Source organism: Macaca nemestrina, chromosome 12 (genome assembly GCF_043159975.1).
Source record: "Macaca nemestrina isolate mMacNem1 chromosome 12, mMacNem.hap1, whole genome shotgun sequence".
Lineage (NCBI taxonomy): Eukaryota > Metazoa > Chordata > Mammalia > Primates > Cercopithecidae > Macaca > Macaca nemestrina.
The window spans coordinates 86,268,638-86,279,766 of record NC_092136.1 but is presented as its reverse complement, the minus strand read 5'-3'; positions in this window follow the sequence as shown (position 1 = coordinate 86,279,766).

Sequence of the window (11,129 nt, the reverse complement as noted above, 5' to 3'; positions counted from 1 at the left end):
AAGGAAGGCTTTTTTTATTAAAAAAAATTTAGCTCATTCTAGATACTTTAGAAATTACCTTTGAGTAGCAAATGTTAAGGACATACATATTTTGCACATATATTTCTTATTTATAGTTAACCATATGTTATTTTTTACCTGCAGAATACTAAAACATATTCTACCTATGAGCCATCTAAGTTTTATGGCAGAGTCTTTTTGTGGGGGCCAAACAATTCTTGACCAATTTTTAAAGCCCTGAAATGGCTCAGTGTTTTGAGGTTATTTTGACGGAGTATGAATTTACTTCTTTGTCATTTGGAGAAGGCGCACAGTATTATTATGAACAGAGAAGAGCTGTATGAAAGCTGATCTTCCAGCATCTATCGTCTCCTTTTAGTCTAATGAGATACTGCCATTATCTCCTGATGAAATATTGTTCTATAAAACCTTACCCAGTCATATTTCTGCAGATCTTACAGGAGCAGTCTGAGCTCAAGCAATATTAATTACTGTTTCATTTGTCCATTTGTCTGTGTATAATCACATATCTTAATGATCTTCTATTTCCCATGGCTTGTGTAGACTTGGAGACTAATTCAAAAGAGTTGAATTTTTTTGGATATGTTTAGTTGAATGTGCAGTTCTCTTTTGAAGCATCCTGTCTCCAAATCCTGTTTTGAAACGAGTGTTGATGAGTAGAACACTACCTGGCGTATTGTGAGTGTGCAATAAAATCATGCCTTTTCCACAGACCTTAACTGAAGAGTGAATTTTATTTATTTAAATCCACCTTTCATATGTCTCTCATTCTGTTTTGTCAGTGGTTGATGAGGGGAAAGGCACTTGAGGATGTACAACACACAGGACAGGGGAGCAAGCCTTTCTCAGTGCGGAGAACTAGGATAAACTTTTGCTCAGAAAGGGGTACATGAATGACAAAGGATCACAGCATTATGGGAGGATACTACACACCTGTTCTTCAGGGAATACTCTGGACCTCCCTGTTCCTTCCCCACCCTGTGTTTTGAGGTGCTCCCAGCCACACTACCCTGAATTCCCATATCTGGGTTGCCCTTTATGCCAGCCTCTCCTCTTAGCCTTGAATTTAGCTTTGTTGCTTAAGGCCAGTCACTTCCCTCTCTGGGTGTGTTTCTTCTGAAAATGGATGGGGTTGAACTAGATGAGAGCCAGGGTGGCTTCAACTGATCTGCAGTGGCCCTCTGCCCTGCTTACTTTCATCTCCACGGCTCCAAGGTGGCTCACAAACACGAATCCTCAGCCCCTTGGATTGGGTTCAAGGGAGTGCTATCAGGAACTCATGGGAGAGACAGGAATGTTTTCAGAAACCTCAGCCTGTCCTCTTTTTCCTGAAACGGGCCCCTGTTGATGGTAGTCACTGTCCATGCTGTTTAGCCTAAGGAAGGTGACAGCGGGTGGGCCACCTCAGGCCATATGGAGGAAGGCCTGGCACAGAAACAAGGCCAGGCAGGCTGTGGCTAGTCTGAATTTAGCTGTAGCCTCAGAATCAGGGGACTTGGGCTTGACAGCTGACATTAAATGGTACACAACTCTAAGTCACTTAACTCAAATTTTCTCTCTTCATCTGTAGATTGCTTGAAGACCAAATTAAGGAGCTCATTCAACAAATATATTAAAAAAAAAAAAAAAGATAATATAAGCCATAAGGCACATACAAATCACTTGGGAATCTTGATAAAATGCAAATTTTGGTTTGGTAGATCTGGAGTGGGGCTAAAAATTCTGCATTTCTAACAAGCTCCAGGGTGAACCTGGCTGATATTGCTCCTGCTTGAGTGTTCATCTATCCTGATGAACAAGGATAGAAACCATTAAAATAGTTGAAAATGAAAATAACAGTGAGTTATCTAAACCCCACCACCCTCACACTGCTTTCACATCTGATATTTTTCATTTACCTAATAAACATTTTCCATGTTTCTACAGATTCTATGGACTGCAAAGTTTCTGTAGTTATTATTATTGAGTAGCTACACAATATGTCATAGTGTTGAAACAGCATCATTTATCCAGTTGCTTCCCTCACACTGGACCAGTGAGTCCCAGGAAGTGGCTGCAAGGAAGCAGTGTTTCTGGGACAGCCCAAGGGCATTTCTTACTTCCTCCTGTTCCTCCCTAGGATCAATCTGTAGGAGTAAACTGGCTCAAGACTGTGAACATCTTCATGAACTCCTGTTACTTTTGACTTATTATTTTCCAAAAGGCCAACAAAATTATAGATGGGTACATATTTTGATTATTAAAAATATGTGTTTCCTTGTACACTGTTGGTAAGAATGCAAAATGGTGCAGCTGCTATGGAAAACAGTATGGCGTTTCCTCAAAAAGTTAAAAATAGAATTCTCATGTGATCCAGTATTTCCCACTTCTGGGTATTTAGTAAAAAGAATTGAAATCAAGATCTTGCACTCTCATGTTCTTTGCAGCATTATTCACAATAGCCGACATGTGGAAACAACCTAAATGTCTGTTGATAAAGGAGTAGATAAAGAAAATGTGTCATATACATACAATGGAATATTTTTCAGCCTTAAAGGGAAGGAAATCCTGCCATATGCAACAACATGAATGAATCTTGAGGACATTATGCTAAGTGACATTAAGCCAGTCACAAGACAAATACTGCGTGATTCCCACTGACATGAGGAATCTGAAGTAGTCAAACTCGTAGGAGCAGAGAGTAGATGGTGGTTGCCAGGCACTAGGGGGAGGGAAAAATAGAGTTGCTATTCAACTGGGTATAAAGTTTCAGTTATGCAGCTGAATAAGTTCTAGAGAACTGCTCTACAACATCGTACTTACTGTTAAAAATACTGCACTGTGTACTTAAAAATTTGTTAAGGCTGGCATGGTGGCTCATACCGGAAATCCCAGCATTTTGGGAGGTTAAGGCAGGTGGATCCCTTCAGCCCAGGAGCTTGAGACCAGCCTGGGCAACATAGAGGGACTCTGTCTCTATGACAAATACAAAAATTATCTGGGCATAGTGGTACGCACCTGTAGTCTCAGCTACTCGGGAAGCTGAGATGGGAGGACTGCTAGGGCCCAAGAGGTCGAGGCTACAGGAAGCCATAATGGCACAATGCGCTCCAGCCTGGGTGACAGAGTGATACCCTGTCTCAAAAAACCCAAAAAATTGTTAAGAGGATAGATCTCATGTTAAGTGCTCTTACCACAATTTTTAAAAAGTTCCTTATCGAAAAGTATTCTTAAAATGACAATTTCCCTAACACCACTGCTAACATTTTATTGTTTTTTTAATCATGAATTTGTTCAATAAACATTTATTATACACTTAGAATGTGCCAGGTTCAGTGTTATACATGGGGATGCTGCAGCAAACAGTTTTTCTTTATAGGCATATGTGCAACATTATCCATCAGTCAATCTATATAACAAAAAGTATATGCAATACAAAAATATACATGTACATATATACTACAAGATATTTTTGTTCGTGTTTTATGTGAATAGCAAGACTAAAAAAACCATTAATTGGGCCCAGTGTAGGCCAGCAATGGTATTCTGTCCCCTGGATGTACACAAATAAGAAAAACGATGCAGCCCATTCCTTTTAGGCATCTTAAAGTATACCAAAGTTTGTAACAGCCAGGTAGGCACACAACAGAGAATGAGTTCCCTGACATCAGCGGGAATCTATCACGGGGTAAAGTGAACGGAAACCTCGCCCTCCTGCTCACTGCTTGTTGCTCTTCAGGCACTATTTAATTTCTCGGTGCTTTAATTTATATAGAGATACAAATGTCATCTCTGGTTGTGGCTGAGAAGAATGAATGAAATAACGTACCTAAAATGGTCACAGGGCCTAGTATATGGCAAGCGCTTCCTAAATAGACATTGCTTTTATTGTCATGAGTGCCAGTGATAGAGGACCTTGGGTTTGGGCCTTATTGTGCCACTAACCAGCAGTGTTATTTTGGGCAGCAGTGCTGTCCCTGGACCTCAGTCCTCCCTCTGGGAAATGCAGGGCATGGAGGAAAGTGGTAGTTCAGCGTTTGGAGATTCGTGGCAAACTATCGGGCACAACTCCTTGAAATCTTCCGGAGTTGGCGAGGCATTGCGGGGCGATTACAGGGGGCGCAACCTCGCGGTCCCGGCCACAACCTCCCCAAGCCCGCCGAGCCAGCCTCCAGCCCCTCAGGTGCCCCAGGGTGGCGCAGGGGCAGGCAGCTGGGCGCACGCGGAGGGCGCAGCCTCAGGGGGATCCTGGGCGAAGAGCTGAGAGTGGCGCTGGTGGGGGCCTTTGAGGGGCCGCAGCCTAGCCCATGGCTTCGGGCTTCGACGAAAACAATAGCTGCAAGGTTTGGTTTCCTCGGGACAAGGGTGGAGGAAGGTGCTGGAACCCTTCCCCTTCCAATCCCGGTGTGGCCTTCTGACTGGCAGACAATACTAGAGGTATTAGCTTTCCTCTTGCCTCCGCCCCTTCGGTCCCGAAAGGCCTTGGAGCCCTTCCCTGCAAGGTAATAGTGCGCCTGAGAAATCCCAGTGGTGCCTTGTTCTCTCTACAAAGGCAATGAATGCCCAGCACAATTTGGCATGGAGTTGGCTCTCAAGATAATTGTTGAATGAATGAATGAATGAATGAATGAGTGAATAAATGTCATCACTGGGGATGGGCCTAGGGCACCAGCAAGATCAGGACATCTCATCTTTCATCCTCACCTTCCTTGTTCACTCCATTTGTTCACATCTGTACAGAATTTTCACGTTGTGTTGGTCACAGCCGGCTGGTGTAAAGGGGTCATGTTTTCAGGTAAGAGCAGCATTGCATAGTGAGCAGAAACCCCAGCTGAGTGGGACTTCTCTGAGTTCTGTGTCTACACCTTGGGGACTCAGACATCTATTCCTGCCTTCTGTTAAGCTTGACAGCAAACTCAACAGATGTAAATATTGACACTTTCCGGAAAAGTGTGAAGGAATTTGTTAGAGAGAAGCTTAAAGAAAGGGAGGCAGACATTGCGAGGCTTTTTATGCCTTTCAGGGTAACTTCAGGACTTCAGTTTAATATGTTTCAACTCAGCATATAACCTAATGATTCATTTCTTCTTAGAAGCTGAGTCTGACAGGAGTGAGGTTTTTAGCTGGTGTTTTATTTTGTGTCTGCTTGTGGCAGGAAATAACAGGTTCATATGTGACTCTTCACCTCCTGAGGCTAGAGCAAGAGTGTCAATGATGTGCCCGTAGGAAGAGCACCATACGTTTGAATGGTGCCTTATCACTGTCCTGGGCTTTCACATGCTTTATCATGCTTAAAACCCATAGCCCTGTGGAATAGCCAGAAAGAGATTATTATTCCAGTTTTCCAGTGTTGTTACTTCAGTTATTGAATAGCCACTGTGTGCTGAATGTTAGAGGTACAAAGAAGTAAGGCCTATCTCTGCCTTTAGCGCACGGTCTAGTGAAAGAGAAAGATATGCACATGGATCAATTCCGGTATGACATGTTACCTGATAGGGTAGATCAAGCCCAACATCTGTTTTTGAAAATAAAGGTTTTTTTGTTTTTGTTTTGTTGTTGTTTCGAGACAGGGTCTAACTCTGTCCCCCAGACTGAAGTGCGTCATACCTTGTGACGCACAGTCATACCTTGTGACCTGTATAACCATAGCTCACTGCAGCCTTTAACACTCAGACTCAAGGGATCTTCCCATCTCAGCCTCCCAAGTAGCTGGGACTACAGATATGCACCACCAGGCCCTGCTAATTAGAACTTTTTTTTTTTTTTTTTTGGTGGACATGGATCTCAATATGTTGCTCAGGCTAGTCTTAAATTTTGGCCTCAAGCAATCCTCCTGCCTCAGCCTCCCAAGATGCTGGGATTACAGGCATGAGCCACCATGTCTGGCCCAACGGTAAAGTTTTACTGGGACACAGCTATACTCATTTATTTATATGTTGTCCACGGATACTTTCGTGCTACAATGGCAGAGTTTAATATAATAGTTGTGACCGAGGCTATCTGGCCTACAGAGCCTAAAATATTGACTATTGAACCTTTATAGAAAAAGTTTGCTAACCCATAGAATAGAGGAATAATGCTCAGGTGGGTGGGCATTTAGAGTTGGGGTACATAGCACCACCTGGGGGTTGAGAAAGGCTTCCTGGGAAAGGCACTGCTTGAGCTAGGAACTGAAGGGTAAGACTTATGGGAGTTAGAAGGATAAGAAGGGTACTCCAGGCAAAGGAAAGCCAAGGGACTAGACAACAGAATGATACATAGGGAGAACCACAAGCAGTTTATGATTACTAGGATACAACATGCAAGATGGGGACGGAAGCAGATGAGGAAATCAGTCTCGACTTGGGTGATTTGCTGGAGGTGGTGTGTCTAGGTGGGGCAGGACTAAAATCCAGGTTTTCTAACTGGCAGTCCTATGTGCTTATCACAACAGCAAAGACAGCAAATACACAGCACCCATGTTGTCATTCCTTCAACCTAGGTCCACAGTGACCAGTGCTGATTGAACACAGAACTCTTTCCTGCAGCTTTATTTGTACTCCAGGTGGCTACTATTTGTCAGAGTGAGTGTGCATGTTCAGACCTATATGCTATCCCTGATTTACCTCATTCCAGTCATAGTGAGAAGGTTTTAAATTTATTTTTCTCTGGATCTATTAGAAAAAGCCTTCAGAAGCAACAGCTACCAATTCAAACAGTCCCATTTCAGCACATTCTAAATTATTGCTTACCCTGCCTATGCCAGGTCATACACCAGGTGGTTTACACACTTTATCTCTCTTAATCCTCACTTCAAGGTCATGAGGGAGGTAGAATAAATAAGTCATTTACCCAGGGGTCTGGAAGTAAGCATTTTAATTGTTCAAAAAGGTTTTAAAAGATTATATGTTAAAAATTACGATACTTAAGGAACAACTTGGTGTTGTGGTACTGTATAGGGCTGGGTTGTAAATGACCAGTGGGCATGCCAGAGGCTCAGCCCCTACAACATCCATAGTGGGATATGAACCATTATGAGTGATTGCAGTGACCTTGTGACCCATAGCTTGTAAAATAGAACGTGGGATGCTTATTTTGCTGGATATCACGTTTATATATACATATATATATATATATATTTTTTTTTTTTTTTTGAGACGGAGTCTCGCTCTCACCCAGGCTGGAGTGCAGTGGTGCGATCTCGGCTCACTGCAAGCTCCGCCTCCTGGGTTTATGCCACTCTCCTGCCTCAGCCTCCCGAGTAGCTGGGACCACAGACGCCCGCCACCACGCCTGGCTAATTTTTTTGTATTTTTAATAGAGACGGGGTTTCGCCATGTTAGCCAGGATGGTCTCAATCTTCTGACCTCGTGATCCGCCCGCCTCGGCCTCCCAAAGTGCTGGGATTACAGGCGTGAACCACCGCACCCGGCCACATTTTTTATTATCTTTTAACTTGATTGTGGAAATTGACATTAGACATGCATCCCTTAATCCATGTAGTAGGTAAGAACATATAGATAAACAAAGGGCAGTGGGGAAGGGAAAGAAAAAAGAAAGGTAGGAAGGAAGGAAAGAAGGAAAAAATATATCCAGAAGATGCAAGACCTGGATCAAATGGTAGCAGGAAAAGTTCTTTTGAAGATATCTAAATGTTGGAAATATCATTCATCCAGGACAGGTGAGGTCCTGGAATTCCAGTGAGCAATTTCCCTCTGTGCTGTTATTTTTCATATTTTGGAAAGAAGAGCACTATGGCTTGAAGAGGTTAGATAGCTTGCCCATGCTACTTACTAGTAGACCCAGAATTTCCACACTGGCCTTCCAGAGTTGACAATCCAAGATCTTAACTACGATTATATTCATCTTTGATCCTTGGGAGGAAGGGAAGATATTTTCAATTTAGACTTGAAAACATAAAGTAGCTGAATGAAGCAGTGTGGAATTAGCAGAGAGCAGAAAAAGCAAGCACCAATCTGTGTCTTGATGTCATGTTTAAATCTTGCTTTGGGTTTTTTTTTAACTGTCTTTCTAGAAAAGACATAGGTAGTAGCATCATGTACAGTAATATTTTCTCCTCAGTTATCCACATCTGGAAGTAGTTTGATAGCTAGATGTATGATATCATCATGCCTGTTACCTGTCATCTGTTGGCAGCTCACCAATTATCCAATTTCTAGGGCATCTCTCTTTAAAATCTGTTTCAGAAGTCTTGGGCTGACAGAAAGCCAGTTACACCTGAAGTGGCTGAAGCTTGAGGGAGGACCCTTATCTAGGTCAGCCAAAGATGAGAATGAGATAAGCTGAGTAACAGGTCTTAAGAAAGAAAAAATTAAGTACCAATGCCTTGTCCAAGGAAAGAGAAGACTCCAGCTGGGAGATATTGCCAAAGGTCAGAAGACATGCTGAGTGTAAATAGAACAGTAGAAATTGGGAATAAATAATAGATAAGGTTTTGGTGGCGGGGGGCATGATGTAGAGAATGTCCCTATAGGGTCTGAGCACAGGTGGGTCAGTTTATAAGTACATAATCTTCCTAAATGAATAGTCCAAGGGTCAACTTTATTTCAGTGAAAGAAAACTCCACAAATTGCTTAGACACACTCCCATCTCTCCATCATTTATGTAGACATTCAGTAGACACTAATTGACAATCTACTCTGTGCTCAGCATCATTCTAGGCTCCAGGTAAGCAAAGATGAGCAACACCCAATTTCTACCTTGAAGGGTCACCCATGCCTGGTTCAGTAGAGACAGAGACAGAGTTATGAGTTTCCCTTTTATCTATTTTCCCCCAGAAGTACCCTGGTTTTCATAAAGACCATGGCTTGACATGCTATACCATTACAATAATAATGTATAATTAGTGGAAAACCAAAGGAATGACTGGAAATTGCCTTTAGTCATGGGAACAGCTGGGCTTCTCAGGATAACACTGGAAAATACTGTACTATGTGAGCAAGGTCTGTAGGGTCCAGGTTTCTGTGGAGATACAGCTACTTCCCTTCCAAATGCCAACTTTAAATTCTGACATTTTGGCATTTATGTGAGTGACTGTAGGACTATTTATGGAGGTGATTGGCCCTCTCAAGAGACTTTGGATTAGAACCTTCCTGGTTTTGATAAATGCACCTTCTTTTCCTCAAAGTCCTTTATAACTTTTTAGACCAGTGACTTCCCTTTTTAGCAGCTCCTTGGCTAGAAGGAGAAGACAGCCAATCTACCATTTTGACTGTAATTCAGTTTGGTTTCAGGCGCTTTTAATAATTTGGTATTCTGTTGTGAGATGAGGTATAGAGGCCACCTCTACTCTTTCAGTTCCGACAGCAGAAATAGAAAAGATGGTAGTTTTGTTCAAGCCAGCCATTCATTTATTTTCTAAACATTTATCATGCACTGTGCTGGGACAAGAGCTATGTTCGGGTCTTGGTATATAATGTATATAAAATAGGTGCATATTGGTCAATGTCTCCATGAGGTTTACTCTCCATCAGGTGTAGGGTCTCAGATATTTGGCAAATAACCTCACAAATAACAAGCGTTAATAAGGAAAGACTAGGCTGTTATGAATGTACAATAGTGGTTGGCCTACTTTGGATTGAGAGACAGGGAAGACCTCTTTAAGAAAGAGATAACAGGCTGGGCATGGTGGCTCATGCCTGTAATCCCAGCACTTTGGGATGCTGAGGTGGGTGGACCACCTGAAGTCAGGAGTTCGAGACCAGCCTGGCCAACATGGTGAAACCCCATCTCTACTAAAAATACAAAAGTTAGCTAGGCATGGTGGTGGGTGTCTGTAGTCCCAGCTGCTTGGGAGGTTGAGGCAGGAGAATTGCTTGAACCTGGGAGGCAGAGGTTGCAGTGAGCTGAGATCGCATCACTGCACTCCAGCCAGGGTGACAAGAGTGAAACTCTGTTTAAAAAAAAAAAAAGAGAGAGAGAGACAATAATGCTGAAATTTGAAGGAGGAGGCACTAGCCAGGCAGAGCCTGGGAAAGAGATTCCAGGGAGAGGGAGCAGCATATGTGTAGACTCTGAGCTGAAAAGAAGAGGATGTCGCCTATACACTGTCAGAGGCAAACACAGGTGTGCCATAGTCATGGTGGGGAAGAGTGGCACAAAATGAGCATGGTGAAGTGGCTCAGAGCCAGCCCATGTAGGGCCCTGTAGCACCTGGTAAAGAGTATGGATTTCATTCTGGGTACAGTGGGAAGTCACAGGCAGGTGGCAAACAGAGAAGTAGTATGATCTGCTTACGTTACAAAATATCTCTGAATTCTGTGTGCAGAATGAATCAGATATGCATTTAAGAAAATCAGTACATAGCCTGAGTCATCAAATGCATATTGCAAGGTGGGCACAGAGCCTGAACATATGCTGGGCACATGCAAGCTGCTTCCTCCCCTTGCCTCCCCCTACCAAATGTCCTGCCTGGGAGGCAGAATGCAGTTTACAGAACTTGAAACCGAGTACAAAGTGTCTACAATTACAGGAGAGGAAAGCATTGAGGAGGAAATAATAAATCAAGTATTAAAGATCTCAACAACTTAGAGAACAAGATACTAGTCTTAAGTGAAAAGAACACATTTGGCATTAAGTATCTCAGGAAACATGTCCTTAGGGTCCGTTGACTTAGAAACATCTCTATTTCCAAAGAGGCATTTAGTCAGCTCCTTCCCTCATCTAACTCAATTTCCTACTTTCCTCCATCATAGACCATGCATTCTTTGGTTATCGGATTTGCCTTTGGATTTTTTTTTAAGACAACTAAAAGCATCTTTTTAAAACTCTAGCCTTTTCAGCGTCATTTGTCATTACTTTTTCTTCCCAATTTAATTCATGGCTGAGGCGTCCCTTGGGGTAGTATTTTTTTTTTTTTTTTTTTTTTTTTTTTTTTTAAGAAATGAGGTCTCGCTTTGTTGCCCAGGCTGGAGTGCAGTAGCATGATCTCAGCTCACTGTCGCCTCGACCTCCCAGGCTCAGGCGATCCTCCCGCCTCAGCTCCCCAAGTAGCTGGGACTACAGGTGCGAGCTTCCATACCTGGCTAATTTTTGTATGTTTTGTAGACACGGGGTTTTGCCATGTTGCCCAGGCTGGTCTCAAACTCCTTAGCTTATGCAATCTGCCCCCTTCAGTCTCCCAAAGATCT